Source organism: Scyliorhinus torazame, chromosome 2 (assembly GCF_047496885.1).
Source record: "Scyliorhinus torazame isolate Kashiwa2021f chromosome 2, sScyTor2.1, whole genome shotgun sequence".
Taxonomy (NCBI): Eukaryota; Metazoa; Chordata; class Chondrichthyes; order Carcharhiniformes; family Scyliorhinidae; genus Scyliorhinus; species Scyliorhinus torazame.
This window is the reverse complement of record NC_092708.1, coordinates 103,739,879-103,758,857: the sequence shown is the minus strand read 5'-3', so window position 1 is coordinate 103,758,857 and position 18,979 is coordinate 103,739,879. Positions and strand designations below refer to the sequence as shown.

The 18,979-nt window shown below is 50.0% G+C and overlaps 1 long non-coding RNA gene across 1 annotated transcript; it reads left to right on the top strand.

The window, feature by feature from the left end:
- Window positions 1-1,322: 1,322 nt before the first annotated feature.
- Window positions 1,323-17,145, top strand: LOC140407782 (uncharacterized). The gene is made up of 3 exons (XR_011939798.1): window positions 1,323-1,436; window positions 4,498-4,577; window positions 17,069-17,145. It is a non-coding gene; the product is annotated as an uncharacterized lncRNA (long non-coding RNA).
- Window positions 17,146-18,979: the final 1,834 nt, after the last annotated feature.

The window sequence follows — 18,979 nt, the reverse complement described above, 5'->3', positions numbered from 1 at the left end:
GCGGCTGCACCCTCACAAGCTCTGGCTCTGCTCACCTTTTAATCCTTTATTTTATCCCAGTGCACATTTCATAATTGTCTTTTCTTTGGGATATGTCCCTGGATGATCCTGATTCGAGTTTTGCAAAAAGGGGCTGAGTTAAATTGTACAGAATCATTGTTTGACCATATCAGTCAGAGATGGCTGGGCTGGGGCGAGCTTGCAGTGGCGTTGTTGCAGCTGAGTGGGCCTTCTGCCCACCAGTGCTGTGTGCATTGAGATGACAGCTGCCATTGAGAATGTTGTTCTCGACAAGGATCTCGGCTCAATGGTGCAGGTCTTTGGAGCTCAGTTTAAGGAATTTACAAAATATCCTTGGGAGAATTGTGGAGGCACAGGAGAGAATCCTTGTAATCAATAGAGCACTTTCCTTGGCAAGGGCCCACATTGATTTGTTGAGATCCTGCCACATGGTGTGCCATTCATCCTCACAGTCTTTGAAGCCACCAATGAGTCTCAAATTTCATGGTAATGTGGACAGCAACTGGCGTGCGTTTAAACAACAATTTACTATGTTTCTTACTGCAGTAACTTTAGAAGATCAATCAGATTTGCGTAAGTTGGCAATGCTCCTAACAACGGCAGGGCCCGAAGTAATTGCTGTGTTAAAATTTGCAAACGATGAAGATAGTAAAAATTTTAACAAGGTCATTTTAAGATTTGTTGCACATTGCAGCCCTAGAAAGTATGAAATTTATGAATGCTATGTGTTTAGACCATGTTCACAGAAGACAGGGGAGTCCATAGATCAGTTCATCACTGATTTAAAGTTAAAAGCTAAAACCAGTATTTTTTCTGCATTGGAATCTTCCATGATTCGGGACCAGATCGTGTTTGGTGTGAATGAAAATAAGCTGAGGGAACGGTTTGCTGAGGGACACAGAGCTGCCTTTGGAACAAACAGTTAAGATTTGTCCGGCTCACGAGCTAGCAGCACAGCATTCTAAAATGGTTCTCAGTAATGGTGGCATGTTCTTGGAGGAAAGCACTCTGGTTCCCGCACTTTTTCCAAAAAGGCGGGAAACTTAACAAAAAAGCGGGAAAGTTCCTGCAGCTCCTTGTACACGAAAAAATAGGTTAAAGATCAAGGACAATGTATTACTATGTAAAAGACCTGGTCAAAGGCACAAATTAAGGCAGTGTCCAGCGTTTGGCAAGCTTTGTTCCAGATGCAAAGGAAAACATCACTTTGCTCAGAATTGTTACTCTAATCTCAACCCCAGATCAGTCAGCATAGTGTAAGACACAGTCTCCAGTGATGAAACATCATTGTTTCTTGCAGTAATAACAGAGAACAAGAATTTTTTGGAGACATCAGAAAATTCTCCAGCACTTGATTTCCGGGAGCGGGAGAGACAGTGGGAGCCGGAGCACAGCGAGTGCAGCTTGGGATTCAGGTAAGTGTTTAAACTTGCCCCCAGGTTCCAGCGGCCCAAATTTCCGGGAGCGGGAGAGAGAGAGTGAGCCGGAGCGCAGCGAGTGCAGCTTGGGATTCAGGTAGGTGTTTAAACTTGCCCCCAGGTTCCAGCGGCCTTCATTTCCGGGAGCGGGAGAGAGCGAGTGAGGTTCCAGCGGCCTTCATTTTCGGTAGCGGAAGAGGGAGCCGGAGCGCAGCGAGCGCAGCTTTGGATTCAGGTAAGTGTTTAAACTTGCCCCGAGGATCCAGCGGCCCTAATTTCCGGGAGCGGGAGAGAGAATGGGAGCCGTTGCACAGCGAGTGCAGCTTGGGATTCAGGTAGGTGTTTAAACTTGCCCCCAGGTTCCAGTGGCCTTCATTTTCGGGGGAGGGAGACGGAGTGCAGTGAGTGTAGCTTGGGATTCAGGTGGGTGTTTAAACTTGCCCCCAGGTTCCAGCGGCCTTCATTTTCGGGAGCGGGAGTGGGAGCCGGAGTGCAGCGATTGCAGATTGGCATTCAGGGGCGTGTTTAAACGTGCCCCCAGGTCCCAGCGGCCTTCATTTCCGGGAGCGGGAGAAAGAGTGGGAGTTGGAGCGCAGCGAGTGCGGCTTGGGATTCAGGTAGGTGTTTAAACTTGCCCCCAGATTCCAGCGGCCTTCATTTCTGGAAGCGGGGGAGAGAGAGGGAGCCGGAGCACAGCGTGTGCATCTTGGGATTCAGGTAGCTGTTTAAACTTGCCCCCAGGTTCCAGCGGCCTTCATTTCCGGTAGCGGGAGAGAGAGAGGGAGCCGGAGTGCAGCGAGTGCAGCTTGGGATTCAGGTACGTGTTTAAACTTGCCCCCAGGTTCCAGCGGCCCTAATTTCCGGGAGCGGGAGAGAGAGAGGGAGCCGGACCGCAGCGAGTGCAGCTTGGGATTCAGGTAGGTGTTTAAACTTGCCCCCAGGTTCCAGCTGCCCAAATTTCCGGGAGCGGGAGAGAGAGTTGGAGCCGGAGCACAGCAAGTGCAGCTTGGGATTCAGGTAGGTGTTTAAACTTGCCCCCAGGTTCCAGCGGCCTTCATTTCCGGGAGCGGGAGAGACAGTGGGAGCAAGAGCACAGCAAGTGCAGCTTGGGATACAGGTAGGTGTTTAAACTTGCCCACAGGTTCCAGCAGTCCTCATTTTCGGTAGCGGAAGAGGGAGCCGGAGCGCAGCGAGCGCAGCTTTGGATTCAGGTAAGTGTTTAAACATGCCCCGAGGTTCCAGCGGCCCTAATTTCCGGGAGCGGGAGAGAGAATGGGAGCCGTTGCACAGCAAGTGCAGCTTGGGATTCAGGTAGGTGTTTAAACTTGCCCCCAGGTTCCAGCGGCGTTCATTTTCGGGAGAGGGAGACGGAGCCGAACTGCAGCGATTGCAGCTTGGGATTCAGGTGGGTGTTTAAACTTGCCCCCAGGTTCCAGCGGCCTTCATTTTCGAGAGCGGGAGAGACAGTGGGAGCAAGAGCACAGCAAGTGCAGCTTGGGATACAGGTAGGTGTTTAAACTTGCCCACAGGTTCCAGCGGTCCTCATTTTCGGTAGCGGAAGAGGGAGCCGGAGCGCAGCGAGCGCAGCTTTGGATTCAGGTAAGTGTTTAAACTTGCCCCGAGGTTCCAGCGGCCCTAATTTCCAGGAGCGGGAGAGAGAATGGGAGCCGTTGCACAGCAAGTGCAGCTTGGGATTCAGGTAGGTGTTTAAACTTGCCCCCAGGTTCCAGCGGCGTTCATTTTCGGGAGAGGGAGACGGAGCCGAAGTGCAGCGATTGCAGCTTGCGATTCAGGTGGGTGTTTAAACTTGCCCCCAGGTTCCAGCGGCCTTCATTTTCGAGAGCGGTAGAGAGCGAGGGAGCAGGAGCGCAGCGAATGCAGCTTGGGATTCAGGTAGGTGTTTAAACTTGCCCCCAGGTTCCAACGACCTTCATTTCCGGGAGCGGGAGAGAGAGTGAGCCGGAGCGCAGCGAGTGCAGCTTGGCATTCAGGGTCGTGTTTAAACTTGCCCCCAGGTTCCAGCGGCCTTCATTTCTGGGAGCGGGGGAGAGAGAGGGAGCTGGAGTGCAGCGAGTGCAGCTTGGGATTCAGGTAGCTGTTTAAACTTGCCCCCAGGTTCCAGCGGCCTTCATTTCCGGGAGCGGGAGAGAGAGAGGGAGCCGGAGTGCAGCGAGTGCAGATTGGGATGCAGGTAGCTGTTTAAACTTGCCCCCAGGTTCCAGCTGCCTTCATTTTTGGGAGAGGGAGCCGGAGCTCAGCGAGTGCAGCTTGGAATTCAGGTAGGTGTTTAAACTTGCCCCCAGGTTCCAGCGGCCTTCATTTCCGGGAGCGGAAGAGAGAGAGGGTGCCGGAGCGCAGCGAGTGCAGCTTGGCATTCAGGTACGTGTTTAAACTTGCCCCCAGGTTCCAGCGGCCCTAATTTCCAGGAGCGGGAGAGAGAGAGGGAGCCGGACCGCAGCGAGTGCAGCTTGGGATTCAGGTAGGTGTTTAAACTTGCCCCCAGGTTCAAGCGGCCTTCATTTTCGGGAGAGAGAGAGGGAGCCGGACCACAGTGAGTGCAGCTTGGGATTCAGGTAGGTGTTTAAACTTGCCGCCATGTTCCAGCGGCCTTAATTTCCGGGAGCGGGAGAGAGAGAGGGAGCTGGAACGCAGCGAGTGCATCTTGGGATTCATGTAGGTGTTTAAACTTGCCCCCAGGTTCCAGCGGCCTTCATTTCTGGGAGCTTGAGAGATAGTGGGAGCCGGTACGCAGAGAGAGAGTTGGAGACTTTTAAGGAAAGGTTGATTAGAGTGCAGGACAGACATGTCCCTGTGAAAATGAGGGATAGAAATGGCAAGATTAGGGAACTATGGATGATGGGTGGAATTGTGAGACTAGCTAAGATGAAAAAGGAAGCATACATAAGATCTAGGCGACTTAAATCTGATAAGCTTTGGAGGAATATCGGGAAAGTAGAACAGATCTCAAACGCGCAATAAAGAGAGCTAAACGGTGTCATGAAATATCTTTGGCTAACTGGGTTAAGGAAAATCCCAAAGCCTTTTATTTGTATCTCAGGAGCAAGACGGTAACGAGAGAAAGGATTGGCCCACTCAAAGACAAAAGAGGAAATTTATGCGTGGAGTCAGAGGAAATGGGTGAGATTCTTAATGAGTACATTGCATCGGTATTCACCAAGGAGAGGGACATGACGGATGTTGAGGCTAAGAATGGGTGTTTAAATATTCTAGGTCAAGTCGGCATAAGGAAGTGGGATATTTTGGGTATTCTAACAGGCATTAAGGTGGACAAGCCCCCAAGTTACTGAGGGAAGCGAGGGAAGAAATAGCTGGGGCCTTAACAGATATCTTTGCAGCATCATTCAGCACGGGTGAGGTCCTGGAGGACTGGAGAATTGCTAATGTTGTCCCTTTGTTTAAGAAGGGTAGCAGGGATAATCCAGGGAATTATAGACCTGTGAGATTGACGTCAGTGGTAGGCAAACTGTTGGAGAAGATACTGAGGGATAGGATCTATTCACATTTGGAAGAAAATTGACTTATCAGTGATAGGCAGCATGGCTTTGTGCAGGGAAGGTCATGTCTTACAAACCTAATAGAATTCATTGAGGAAGTGACAAAGTTAATTGATGAGGGAAGGGCTGTAGATGTCATGTACATGGCTTCAGTAAGGCGTTTGATAAAGTTTCCCATAGCAGATTGATGGAAAAAGTGAAGTCGTATTGGGTTCAGGGTGTACTAGCTAGATGGATAAAGAACTGGCTGGGCAACAGGAAACAGAGAGTAGTGGTGGAAGGGAGTGTCTCAAAATGGAGAAAGGTGACTTGTGGTGTTCCACAGGGATCCGTGCATGGAGCATTGTTATTTGTGATATACATAAATGATCTGGACGAAGGTATAGGTGGCCTGATTAGCAAGTTTGCAGATGATATTAGGATTGGTGGAGTTGCAGATAGCGAGGAGGACTCTCAGAGAATACAGCAAAATATAAATAGATTGGAGAGTTGGGCAGAGAAATGGCAGATGGAGTTCAATCCAGGCAAATGCGAGGTGATGCATTTTGGAAGATCTAATTCAAGAGCGGACTATACGGTCAATGGAAGAGTCCTGGGGAAAATTGATGGACAGAGAGATCTGGGAGTTCAGGTCCATTGTACCCTGAAGGTGGCAACGCAGGTCGATAGAGTGTTCAAGAAGGCATACAGCATGCTTGCCTTCATCGGGCGGGGTATTGAGTACAAGAGTCAGCAGGTCATGTTACAGTTGTATAGGGCTTTGGTTAGGCCACATTTGGAATACTGCGTGCAGTTCTGGTCGCCACATTACCAGAAGGATGTGGATGCTTTAGAGAGGGTGCAGAGGAGGTTCACCAGGATGTTGCCTGGTATGGAGGGTGCTAGCTATGAAGAAAGGTTGAGTAGATTAGGATTGTTTTTGTTGGAAAGATGGAGGTTGAGGGGGAACCTGATTGAGGTCCACAAAATTATGAGAGGTATGGACAGGGTGGATAGCAACAAGCTTTTTCCAAGAGTGGGGGTGTCAATTACAAGGGGTCATGATTTCAAGGTGAGAGGGGGAAAGTTTAAGGCAGATGTGCGTGGAAAGTTTTTTACGCAGAGGGTGGTGGGTGCCTGGAACGCTTTGCCAGCGGAGGTGGTAGAGGCGGGCACAATAGCATCATTTAAGATGCATCTAGACAGATATATGAATGGGTGGGGAACAGACGGAAGTAGATCCTTGGAAAATAGGTGACAGGTTTAGATAAAGGATCTGGATCGGCGCAGGCTGGGAGGGCTGAAGGGCCTGTTCCTGTGCTGTAATTTTCTTTGTTCTTTGTATTTAAAAAAATGCAAACTGATACTCCATTTAAAATAAATGATGTGGAGATGCTGGTGTTGCACTGGGGTGGGCACAGTAAGAAATCTTACAACCGCAGGTTAAAGTCCAACAGGTTTATTTTGAAACACTAGCTTTCGGAGCACAGCTCCTTCATCAGGTGAGTGACGAAGGAGCTGTGCTCTGAAAGCTAGTGATTCAAAACAAACCTGTTGGACTTTAGCCTGGTGTAAGACTTCTTAAAATAAATGAGGTTCATGAGGACAAGTGGCTGCTACCACTTGAAGTGAATGGTACAGTGGTCCAATTGAAGGTAGACACTGGTACCAAAGCCAATTTAATCAGCATGATTGATTTACACTGGCCCAGAGGTCAATATGTGGAGTTCTACAATATAAGATTTAAACTTAGTATTATTAATGGAGTGGTACTTCATTTGAATACTATAGTCACATCTCAATCTCTTCGCAAAGATGTACTAAAGAGGATACACAAAGAACATCTAGGGATTGAAAAATGTAAACGGAGTGCTAATGACTCTGTTTACTGGCCAGGTATAAACAAGGATATTGACAGTATGGTCAGTTGTTGTGACACATGCAAGCAAACAAGGGAACCTGTGAAAATATCTGATTTTCTTATGGCACCATGGCAGAAAGTATGATCTCTTTCATCTACGAGGGAAAGATTATTTAATGATCACAGGCTATTTTTCAAACTATCCCAAAATGGCTCTACTGTCAAACATAACGGCAAGCAATGTAATACTGCATACCAAGTCAATTTTTGCTAGACACGGAATTCCTCAAGTCATCGTGTATGACAATGGTCCTTGTTTTCACTGTCAAGAGTGGCAACATTAGGGGCAGCACGGTAGCATTGTGGATAGCACAATTGCGTCACAGCTCCAGGGTCCCAGGTTCGATTCCGGCTTGGGTCACTGTCTGTGCGGAGTCTGCACATCCTCCCCGTGTGTGCGTGGGTTCCTCCGGGTGCTCCGGTTTCCTCTCACAATCCAAAGATGTGCAGGTTAGGTGGATTGGCCTTGATAAATTGCCCTTAGTGTCCAAAATTGCCCTTAATGTTGGGTGGGGTTACTGGGTTATGGGGATAGGGTGGAGGTGTTGACCCTGGGTAGGGTGCTCTTTCCAAGAGCCAGTGCAGACTTGATGGGCCGAATGGCCTCCTTCTGCACTGTAAATTCTATGAAACACTTTTCAGTCACATATGTTTTCAATCGCATCACGTTGAGTCCGTTGTACCCTCAAGCCAATGGAAAAGTTGAAAAAGGTGGATATATTATAAAGCAATTGTTGAAGAAAGCAATGGACAGCCAATCTGATCCATATCTCACACTATTGAGTTACAGAGCATCACCATTGTCACATGGTATATCGCCAGCAGAGTTACTCATGAATAGGAGGTTGCGTACCACACTTGCATTCTTGGCAAAGAAGGAGGAGAATGCAGTGAGACTGCAGGAAATGCAAAACATTAAAGCAAAACAAAAGCAGTTCTATGATAGAGTGTCTAGAACTTTACCACCTCTGAGTAGTGATGACATTGTGAGAATAGAAGATTCAGGCAATTGGTTAAGAAAAGCCATTGTACTTGAAGAAGTGGCACCTCGTTCCTACGATGTACAGACAGAGGGTGGGGTGGTTTTAAGAAGAAATCATCACGCACTCTTGAAAACCAGAGAAGACTTTCACAACAACGTGATGGATGACGAAACTATGTCAGAACCAACACAAGCTGCGGTGTCAGACAGTTCAGCAGTTCCTGAGCATGAGAATATCATGGAGAACATTGAATCTCCAAGTTCTGAACAGCAAGGTCAAACTTTGTGAAGATCAACCAGAGTCGGAAGAAAACCTGATCAACTCAATTTGTAGATTTGGAGTCTGTGTACATACTATACTTGCTGTTCTTGTGTGTATACAACAGTAATTTGTTTTTTTTATTTTTTAAACTGGTTTAACCAATATATATATATATATATTGATTAAACCAGTTTTAAAAGTAAAAAAAACAAATTACTATTGTTAGACGCACAGGCTCATGATATCATACTGATGATAATGTATTAATTTATTCCTTCAAAGGAAAGGGGATGTAGTGATATCATGGTTGTGTTGTAATTCACCGACCGACCACTAGGAGTGTCATTAGTATACAACTGAATGTTAGAGTCAGGTGACACCTCAGACTGGCTGGAGGAAGCTGAAGAGAGAGTTGCTTGTGCTAGAACTTACTGTTCTTCAACTGTTGATTTGTATCCAGTTTACCCACAGTTAATGTTAATAAATCACTTATAGCTTTAGCTACAAGTGTTCTTGTAATATATTCTTGTGGTTGTTTTTCTTTAGAGCTCTTAGAATAGGAGAAATTGAGTAACAACGCATGCCGAGGTAGGTTTAGTCAATTCTTGATTGATTTATTGAAGATAGACACTCTTCGCCTTGCCATGTGGAAGCAGTGGTTGTGTCTCTATAGAGGCAACCCTGTCATTTTCCTTAATATTCTTCTTGTGATGGTGTGCAGAGACGGGCAATGGCTAATGTTCCAAGGACAGCTCAGGTGCTCCTCTCTTAGGTGTTTTTTTCTTCCTCGCTTCATGTGGGTGAGCAGTGTGCTGCTATAAATCCTGGTCCAGTCCCGGGTCTATGAGATTTTCCCCTTATTGTACCGGGGGAGGTGGGACTCGGTCCCCCCATTCTCCCGGGATGCTTACTTATTGGGTGTCTTAATTCTTCTTCTCTTTGGTGATGGGGTCTCCCGGCTGGGGTTAGCTTAATTTTCTTTTAGAGTAAATGGGGATAGTGCACTGCCTTGGGTGTGGTTGATGAGGCACAGGATCAGCCTGTGCCTCATCAACTATTTGCCGGCGCCTGGTGGTTTCCAGATGGCATGGGGCTGCCCCACAATGGGTAACCCCATTGTCCGGCAGGCGTAACGGAGAATCCTGCCAGCGGGTCAGGGCAGAAATGTGGCGGGGTGGGGCAGAGAACCCAGCCCGTTGACTATCTACCTTATCTATGTCCCTCATTGTTGGATTGATATTAGTTCTGTCTGGGCCAAAGACGGGGTGTGTTAGAGGACGTGGGAGTACTCATTCTTGTCTATCAGAATGTGCTGGACTAGGATAGATCCAGTGCTGTGGTTGGTATTCTATTGCCCCCTGGAGCTTGGGCTGTCCCTTCTGAAGGCACTTCTTAAAGACATCCTAAGAGATTGTGTTTTGCTTCTTCTGTGCATGAGGGCCTGGGGTTGAGCCGGGTCCTGTGCTTTGGTTGATATCCTGTTGCCGCCCCTAATGGTCGATATACCTCATTGTTTGAATGAGCACCTTGTTCTCATCTTCATTAATGGATGATGTGCATGCACCGGGGGAATACGGCCCATAATGGGGTCCTGATCCTTGATTTCCTGTGATCCACTCCTGGTAGTTCTACTTCTTCCTTTTTGTTGTTCTTGGGAGGTATTGACGGCACTGATTATAATCCGAACATTTTGTTGCTGGTCCTCCCTGTGTAAATGTATGTCATCGGGTTGTGGTAATACCAGGTATTGCAGTACCTGAGAGGTGAATGACCATTGGCTAGACCGCGGGGTCTACCACTGGGTAATGTACATAGCCCCGCCCTGAGAGGCGGGGTATAAGAACCGATGCCGTCCCCGCAGCCTTCACTTCTGTAACATCGCTGCTGGGTACAGTTCTATCTGATTAAAGCAGAATCGATATGACTCCCCGTGGTCTCAAGAGTATTGATTGTGCATCAATTTAATCAGATAAGTACTTTTGAAGGATGGATCTCCGCATCAAGCCGGCGTGTCTTCAGCTCAGCCCTCACGCAGAAAACTGAGCCGCGATTTTTAAGCATTGGCTGGCGTGCTTTCAGAGCTACCTCGACACGGCTGCCGACACCCCCACGGAAAGGCAGAAGATGCACCTCCTACGCTCGCGGGTCAGCCCGGCGATCTACCCCCTGATCGAAGGGGCGGCGAACTATGCTAAAGCCATGGAGCTGCTGGAATGATATTACATTCGTCCGCTGAACCAGTTCTACGCCCGTCACCTGCCGGCAACGAGACGGCAGAGCCCAGATGAGACACTCGGAGACTTATACCGGGCACTGATAGTGCTGGGCCAAAACTGCGGCTGCCCAGCGGTGACGGGGAACGAGCACACTGAACTTTTAATCCGAGACGGTTTCGTGGCAGCTATGGTTTCCCCCGACATCCGCCGAAGGCTTCTCAAAATGAGGCCTCACACTGGGCCTCACCGAGGCCCGGGCCCTGGCAGGGTCCATGGACGTGGCGTACAAAAACGCCCTTGCGTACGCCCCCGTGCGCACCGCGTCCCCCTGGGCTGCGTGGCACCCCGCCGCGGCAGCCCCCCAGACTTACACACTTAACCTGCAGACTTACCCGCTAACTCCGCAGGCCTGCGCGGCAAGGCGCCCCGCTACCGCTGCCGGCCAATGCTGCTTCTGCGGCCAGGCGAATCACCCGCGCACGCGCTGCCCGGCCCGCACCGCCACCTGCAAAGGGTGCGGCAAGAAAGGCCACCATGCCGCGGTCTGCCTAGCCCGCGCGGTGGCCGCGGTATCCAGCGAGTACCCACAGCCATTTTTCCAGGCCCCTGCTGTTCAACCACAGCCCTTTTTTCAAGTCCCGACTGTCCAAGACCCACCGCACTCCTTTTTCCCAGCCCCGCCGGCCCAACGCGCACCGCAGCCTTTGTCCCTCCAGGCAGCGTCACAGCCTCGGCCATTTTGCCCTCCGGCAACCACGCTGGAGGAGTGCGCACCGCCATTTTGTCCCTCGCCGGTCCAGTCTTCGGAGTCCCCGTCCCCGGACTCCATGTGCGATCCATGGCCGGCGCCATCTTGGATGGGGCCTCAAGCCCCCAGCACGGATGGCTACGCGCTGCCTGACCAAAAGTCCTTGCTGCAGCTGGCCTCCGCCACGCTGGAGCAGTGCACGCCGCCATTTTGTTCCTCCCCGCTGCCATTTTGTTCCTCCCCGCCGCCATCTTCGGAGTCCCCGTCCCCGGACTCCATGTGCAATCCATGGCCGGCGCCATCTTGGATGGGGCCTCAAGCCCCCAGCACGGCTGACTACGCGCTGCCCGACCTAAACTCCTTGCTGCAGCTGGCCTCCGTTACCCTGGACCAGAGTCGGCCCCGAACGCTAGCGAAGGCCACCACTACGATCGCCATCAACGGCCACGTGACGTCGTGCCTCATCGACTCCGGGAGCACTGAGAGCTTCGTCCACCCCGACACGGTAAGGCGCTGTTCTCTGGTCACCTATCCCATCCAACAAAGGATCTCCCTGGCCTCCGGGTCACACGCGGTGCAGATAAAAGGGTTCTGCCTCGCGAACCTCACCGTCCAAGGCAGGGAATTACGCAATTTCCGCCTGTACGTGCTGCCGCATCTCTGCGCAGCCACCCTTCTGGGACTGGATTTCCAGTGCCACCTACAAAGCCTGACCTTAAATTTGGCGGCCCTATACCCCCCTTACTGTCTGCGGCCTCGCGACCCTTAAGGTCGACCCGCCTTCCCTGTTTGCAAACCTCACCCCGGATTGCAAACCCCGTCGCCACCAGGAGCAGACGGTATAACGTCCAGGACCGGACCTTCATCAAGTCCGAGGTCCAAAGGCTGCCGAAGGAAGGGGTCATCGAAGCAAGCAACAGCCCCTGGAGGGCTCAAGTAGTGGTGGTAAAGACCGGGGAGAAACATAGGATGGTCATCGACTATAGCCAGACCATCAACCGGTTTACGCAACTGGACGCGTACCCTCTCCCCCGTATTGCCGACCTGGTAAACAGGATTGCGCAATACAAGGTCTTCTCCACGGTGGATCTCAAGTCTGCCTACCACCAGCTACCCCTCTGTAATAGTGACCGCCAGTACACTGCCTTCGAAGCAGATGGGCGGCTCTACCACTTTTTAAGGGTTCCCTTCGGTGTCACAAACGGGGTCTCGGTCTTCCAGCGTGAGATGGACCGAATGGTTGACTGGTACGGCTTACACGAAACGTTCCCTTGTCTTGACAACGTCAACATCTGCGGCCATGACCAGCAGTACAACAACACCAACCTCCGTAAATTTCTCCAGACCACCACCTCCTAAATCTAACCTACAAGAAGGAGAAGTGCGTGTTTATCACCGACCGTCTAGCCATCCTAGGCTACGTAGTGCGAAATGGAGTCATAGGCCCCGACCCTGAACGCATGCGCCTCCTCATGGAGTTCCTCCTCCCTCACTGCCCCAAGGCCCTAAAGCGCTGCCTAGGCTTCTTTAGCTACTATGCACAATGGGTCCCTAATTACGCCGACAAGGCTCGACCCCTGATCCAATCCACAACCTTCCCCCTGTCGACGGAGGCCCGCCAGGCCTACTGCCGCATCAAAGCGGACATCGCAAAAGCCACGATGCGCGCCATCGACGAGTCCCTCCCCTTCCAGGTCGAGAGCGACGCGTCCGACGTAGCTCTGGCCGCCACCCTCAACCAAGCGGGCAGGCCCGTGTCTTTCTTCTCCCGCACTCCCCATGCCTCCGAAATTCGCCACTCCTCGGTCGAAAAGGAGGCCCAGGCCATAGTAGAAGCTGTGCGGCACTGGAGGCATTAGCTTGCCGGCAGGAGATTCACTCTCCTCACGGACCAACGGTCGGTGGCCTTCATGTTCGATAATCCGCAGCGGGGCAAGATAAAAAAACAACAAGATCTTGCGGTGGAGGATCGAACTCTCCACCTACAATTACGAGATCTTGTATCGTCCCGGGAAGCTGAACGAGCCTCCTGATGCCCTATCCCGCGGCACTTGTGCCACCCCACAAGGAGACCGCCTCCGAGCCCTCCACGAGGACCTCTGCCACCCGGGAGTCACCTGGTTCTTCCATTTCGTTAAGCCCCGAAACCTGCCTTACTCCATCGAGGAGGTCAGGACAGTCACCAGGGACTGCCAGATCTGCGCAGAGTGCAAACCGCACTTCTACCGGCCAGAGAGGGCGCACCTGATAAAGGCTTCCCGTCCCTTTGAACACCTCAGCATGGATTTCAAAGGCCCCCTCCCCTCCACCGACCGCAGCACGTACTTCCTTAACGTGATCGACGAATACTCCCGGTTCCCATTCACCATCCCCTGCCCAGACATGACCACAACCACCGTCATCAAGGCCCTCCAAAGTATTTTTACACTGTTCGGTTTCCCCGCCTACATCCACAGTGATAGGGGGTCCTCCTTTATGAGCGACGAGCTGCGTCAGTTCCTGCTTAGCAAAGGCATCGCCTCGAGCAGGACGACCAGCTACAACCCCCGGGGTAATGGGCAGGTAGAGAGGGAGAACGGAACGGTCTGGAAGACCGTCCTGCTGGCCCTTCGGTCCAGGAATCTCCCAGTCTCCCGCTGGCAAGAAGTCCTCCCGGTGGCCCTCCACTCCATCCGGTCCCTGCTATGTACTACCACAAACCAGACACCTCACGATCGTCTCCTTGTTTTCCCCAGGAAGTCCTCCTCTGGGACTTCGCTCCCAACCTGGCTAGTGACACCCGGACCCATCCTGCTGCGGAAACATGCGAGGGCGCATAAGTCGGACCCGTTGGTCGAGAGGGTCCACCTGCTGCACGCCAACCCCCAGTACGCCTACGTAGCGTTCCCCGACGGACGCCAAGATACGGTCTCCCTTCGGGACCTGGTGCCCGCCGGAGACCCACGCGGCCTGCGCCACTGCCCCCCCCACACCTCCCCCCCCCCCCACCCCCGCAGCACCTGACCGGAGGGTCAGTACTGCCGCCGGAACCCGACCCAGCGCCGAACAGGCACTGACGCCCCCTACAGGTGCCCCCCCACTGCCCATGTTTCGCCCCTACAGCTAGGGTTAACGAGACTGCCTGGGAGGAAGATACCACGTTCCCGGAGTCACAACCGCCGGGGCCCTCACCAGGATCGCCGCCGAAACTTAGACGCTCCAGTAGGATGACCAGGCCACCCGATCACCTGATTGCAGCACCATGAAAAAATAAACAATGCAAGAACTTTCTCCGTTACCCTCGACAGCATGGTACCTGCAATACCTGGTCCAACCATGCAAAGGCGACAGTGACACTGTCCATCACCCCGCCGGCTCCTTTTTTAACAGGGGGTGAATGTGGTAATACCAGGTATTGCAGTACCTGAGAGGTGAATGACCATTGGCTAGACCGCGGGGTCTACCATTGGGTAATGTACATAGCCCCGCCCTGAGAGGCGGGGTATAAGAACCGATGCCGTCCCCGCAGCCTTCACTTCTGTAAAATCGCTGCTGGGTACAGTTCTATTTGATTAAAGCAGAATCGATATGACTCCTCGTGGTCTCAAGAGTATTGATTGTGCATCACGGGTCATAGAGGTTTACTGCATGGAAACAGGCCCTTTAGCGCAACCTGTCCATACTGCCCAGTTTTTACCACTAAGCTAATCCCAATTGCCCACATTTGGCCATACCCTCTGTACCCAGCTTTCCCATATAACTGTCTAAATGCTTTTTAAAAGTCAAAATTGTACCCGCCTCTACTACTGCCTCTGGCAGCTCGTTCCAGACACTCACCACCTTTTATGTGGAAAAACTGTCCCTCTGGACCTTTTGTATCTCTCCCCTCTTACCTTAAACCTGTGCCCTCTAGTTTTAGAATCTCCTACCTTTGGGAAAAGATGTTGGGCGTGATTCTCCGCCAGCGGGATTCTCTGTTTTGCTGGCGCCCGGGGGTTTCCCGACAGCGTGGGGCTGCCCCACAATGGGTATCCCCATTGTCCGGCCGGCGTAACGGAGAATCTCGCCAGCGGGTCGGGGTAGAGAAGCCAGCCCGTTGACCATCTACCTTATCTATGTCCCTCATTGTTGGAATGATATTAGTTCTATTCTGGGCCTAAGACCCAAGACCTAAGATGTTACGTTATGTGATATATAAGTAACACCCTTTTAAAACTGGGGTTCTCCCGTATTGGATTGGATTGGATTTGTTTATTATCATGTGTACCGAGGTACAGTGAAAAGTATTTTTCTGCACGCAGCTCAAACAGATCATTTAGTAAATGAAGATAAAATAAAAATAAAATACATAAAAGGGCAACACAAGGTCCACAATGTAAATACATAGACACCACATCGAGTGAAGCATACAGGAGTAATCGAGTCAGTCCATAAGAGGGTCTAGTAACAGAGGGGAAGAAGCTGTTTTTGAATCTGTTTGTGCGTGTTCTCAGACTTCTCTATCTCCTGCCCGATGGAAGAAGTTGGAAGAGTGAGTAAGCCAGGTGGGAGGGGTCTTTGATTATGCTGCCCGCTTACCCCAGGCATTTTTGTTGTGTGTTCCTTTTTATTTAAGGGTGGGTATAAAGAATCCGTGATTGGTTGCTGCATTGTGTGCAGACAGGTCTGGTATCCAAGGAGAGGAGATTATGGTGTGTCATTGGTGCCTCTGCCACTGCTGGAGTTGAGATATATATTGGTGCGCGCCCAAACATGGCCCGAAATATTTATCCTGAACTCTCATGGCAATTGCAAGCAATAGCTGCGTGGGAAGTTGTGTACAATTTTATCATGTTTACATGGCCTTATCCTAGTTCGCTGTTGTTCTCTGGTTTGACTTGTAGAGGCACCAAGTTATGTCTACATATGATTGTATCAAGCTAGTTATACTGCTATTCTCTTGTCCCCCTCTATATTCTTGTATGCTGTGCCTTTTTGAAATGAAATGAAAATCGCTTATTGTCACAAGTAGGCTTCAAATGAAGTTACTGTGAAAAGCCCCTAGTCGCCACATTCCGGCGTCTGTTCGGGGAGGCTGGTACGGGAATTGAACCGTGCTGCTGGCCTGCCTTGTTCTGCTTTAAAAGCCAGCTATTTAGACATGTGCTAAACCAGCCCCTTTTTTTGCTTGCTGTACTGCATCATTCTTGTGGTTTTGTTGTGCCATTTATCAAAATGTAAAACCTTAATAAACATATTTTTAAAAAAAGACTTGTCCAACTCAATGCGGCTTACTAATCCTGTTGGACATTCAAGTGACGTATATTTGAAAATTGCTGTACAGCTGCTCACCCAATCACAGGCTGGTTCCACCCTACATTTGCCGATGATAGACTCACTTGTGAGCCTATCAGCAGCAACTGCAGAGAGAACCAAGCCTTTGATTGGATGAGTAGCAAAGAGTGGGAAGGTACATTTTGAAGGGAGGTGCCAGGGCCTGGAGTGACATGGCCCAGGGTAGATGCAGAAGAGACTATGAGGGGGTGGGATGAAAGAGAGTGTGAGGGGAGGGGAGAGAGTGTGGGGTGGAGAGACAATGTTGGGTAAGAAAAAATGCGGGGGGTTGTGAGAGTGTGTGTGGGAGACAAACAAGGGGGAGAGAGGGTGTGGGTGGGGAGAGAGGTTATGGGTGGGGGAGAGAATGTGTGGAGAGAGGGTGTGGGTGGGGGAGAGTGTGGGGGAGAGAGAGTGTAGGGCGAGAGTGAGTGTGGGGGGAAAGAGAGAGTGTGGGTGGGGAGAAAGAGTGTGGGTGGGGGAGAGTGGGGGAGAGAGAGTGTGGAGGGAGAGGGAGTGTGGGGGAAGAGAGAGTGTGGCTGGGGGGGGAGAGAGTGTAGGTGGGGGAGAGAGAGTGTGGGAGGAGAGTGAGTGTGCTGGGGGGGGCAAGAGAATGCGGGGGTGGAGAGAGAGTGGGGAGTGAGAGTGATTCAGATGAATTTCTTGGCTGGAGGATGTGAAATGTGGTATTGTGTTTACATTCCCTACTGCCAGCTTTACATGGATTTTACAGCACAGAAAAAGGCTGTTTGTCCCACCACATCCATGTTTGTGTTTATGTCCCACACAAGCCTCCTCACACCCTTCTTGATCACACTATCAGGGTAAGCTTCAGCTTGTTTCTTTCTTAGGTGTGTATCAATTTCCATGAATGGATCTACGCTAGAATCATAGAATAGTCACAGCACAGAAGGAGGTCATTCAGCACATTGTCTTTGTGTAAGTTCCCTGCAACAGCAGCTCAGCTAGTCCCACTCCTTGATTTTTTCCCTGGAGCTCAATAAATTCTTTTCTCTTCAGATAATTATCCAGTTCCTTTTGAAAGCCGCAACTGAATCCATCTCCACCACGTGCATAGGCAGTGCATTCCACATCCAAACCACCTGTTGCTTAAAGATGCTTTTCCTCATGTGTCCTTTTGTTAATCACCTTAGGGTTCAACCTTCTGTCAATGGGAACAGTATCTCTCCATTCACTCTGTCCAGACTCATGAACAAATCCCCTCTCAACCTTCACTTCTCCAAGGAGAAAAGCTCAATTTTGCCAATCTATCCACATAACTGAAGTCTCTCATCCTCTGAACCATCCTCCTCGGTCTTTTCTGCACCCTTTCTAAAATCTTCATATCCATGTTATTGAGACTGGAACAGTGTTTTATGAAGGTTCATAACTCATTGCTTTTGTATTTTGTGCCTCTATTTATAATACCTGGGATTCAGTATAATTTATTAACAGCTTTCTCAACATGCCCCATCACCTTCAATGATTTATGCAAATATACACCCACGTCCCTCTGCTCCTGCATTTCCTTTAGAAGTGTACCCTTTACTTTATGTCACCTTTCCTCGTTCTTCTGACCAAAATGTATCACTTTGCACTTCTCTGGACTAAATTTCATCTGTCACGTTTCTGCCCATTCCAACAACCTGTCTCTATCCTCTGAAGTCTATCACTATGCTTCTCACAGTTCACAATACTTCCAATTCTTGTGTCAGATTTTGAAATTGTGCCCTGTAGACCGAGGCCAACCCACCTAACCTGCACATCATTGGACTGTGGGAAGAAACCGGAGCACCCAAAGAAAACCCACGCAGACACGGAGAGAATGTGCAAACTCCACGCAGAGTGTCACGCAAGGCTAGAATTGAACCCAGGTCTCTGGCACTGTGGCAGCACTGTACCACCGTGCCATCCTAAAAATTCCACTGGCTGCCATTGTAGGTGTTGAACCCCTGTCCCAAGAATCTGGTCCTCTGTGTTACCAGTCCAATGAAATTACAACTACACCATCGTTTTCCTGAGAAAAAACTAGTCTACATATAAATATAAATCAAAAACAGTAGTGATCCCTCCATGTAACACCCCCCCCACCCCCAGTAAGAAGTAAGTAAAGGTTTCTGTAATTCATGTTTAATACGTTTGAATTAAGTAATTGAACTGTTGCATAATGAAATTTCAGCTATGCTAAAGACTAATGATTCAAAATTTCACATGATTCAAAATAAAATGCCAACCGGAACTAATATTTTTCACTTTAAAATCATAGTTTTACTGACATTTGGGGACTCAATGATTAATACATAGGAAAACAATGTAAAAGCAGATTTAGAAATGATATGGCCAACACATTTTCTGAGACCTCCTGTAGCTTAAAATTTGGCTCTACATCCCTGAATACAAGTACGGTTTCAAAGGAATATTTAGCATACATCAGGTGGGTTGGTGGGTCTGACATCTATCAGTTCAATAAAGCCGTGGAGGCCGATAGATGTTTGTGTGGTTGGGCCTCATTTACATTATATAAGCGAGCTATCAGCGTTAATGACACTCCTTATCGGCTGCTCCCTCATTGGGGAAATCCAGCAAGGCAGCCAAAATTGCGGGGCCCGTAGTAGCAACTTAAAG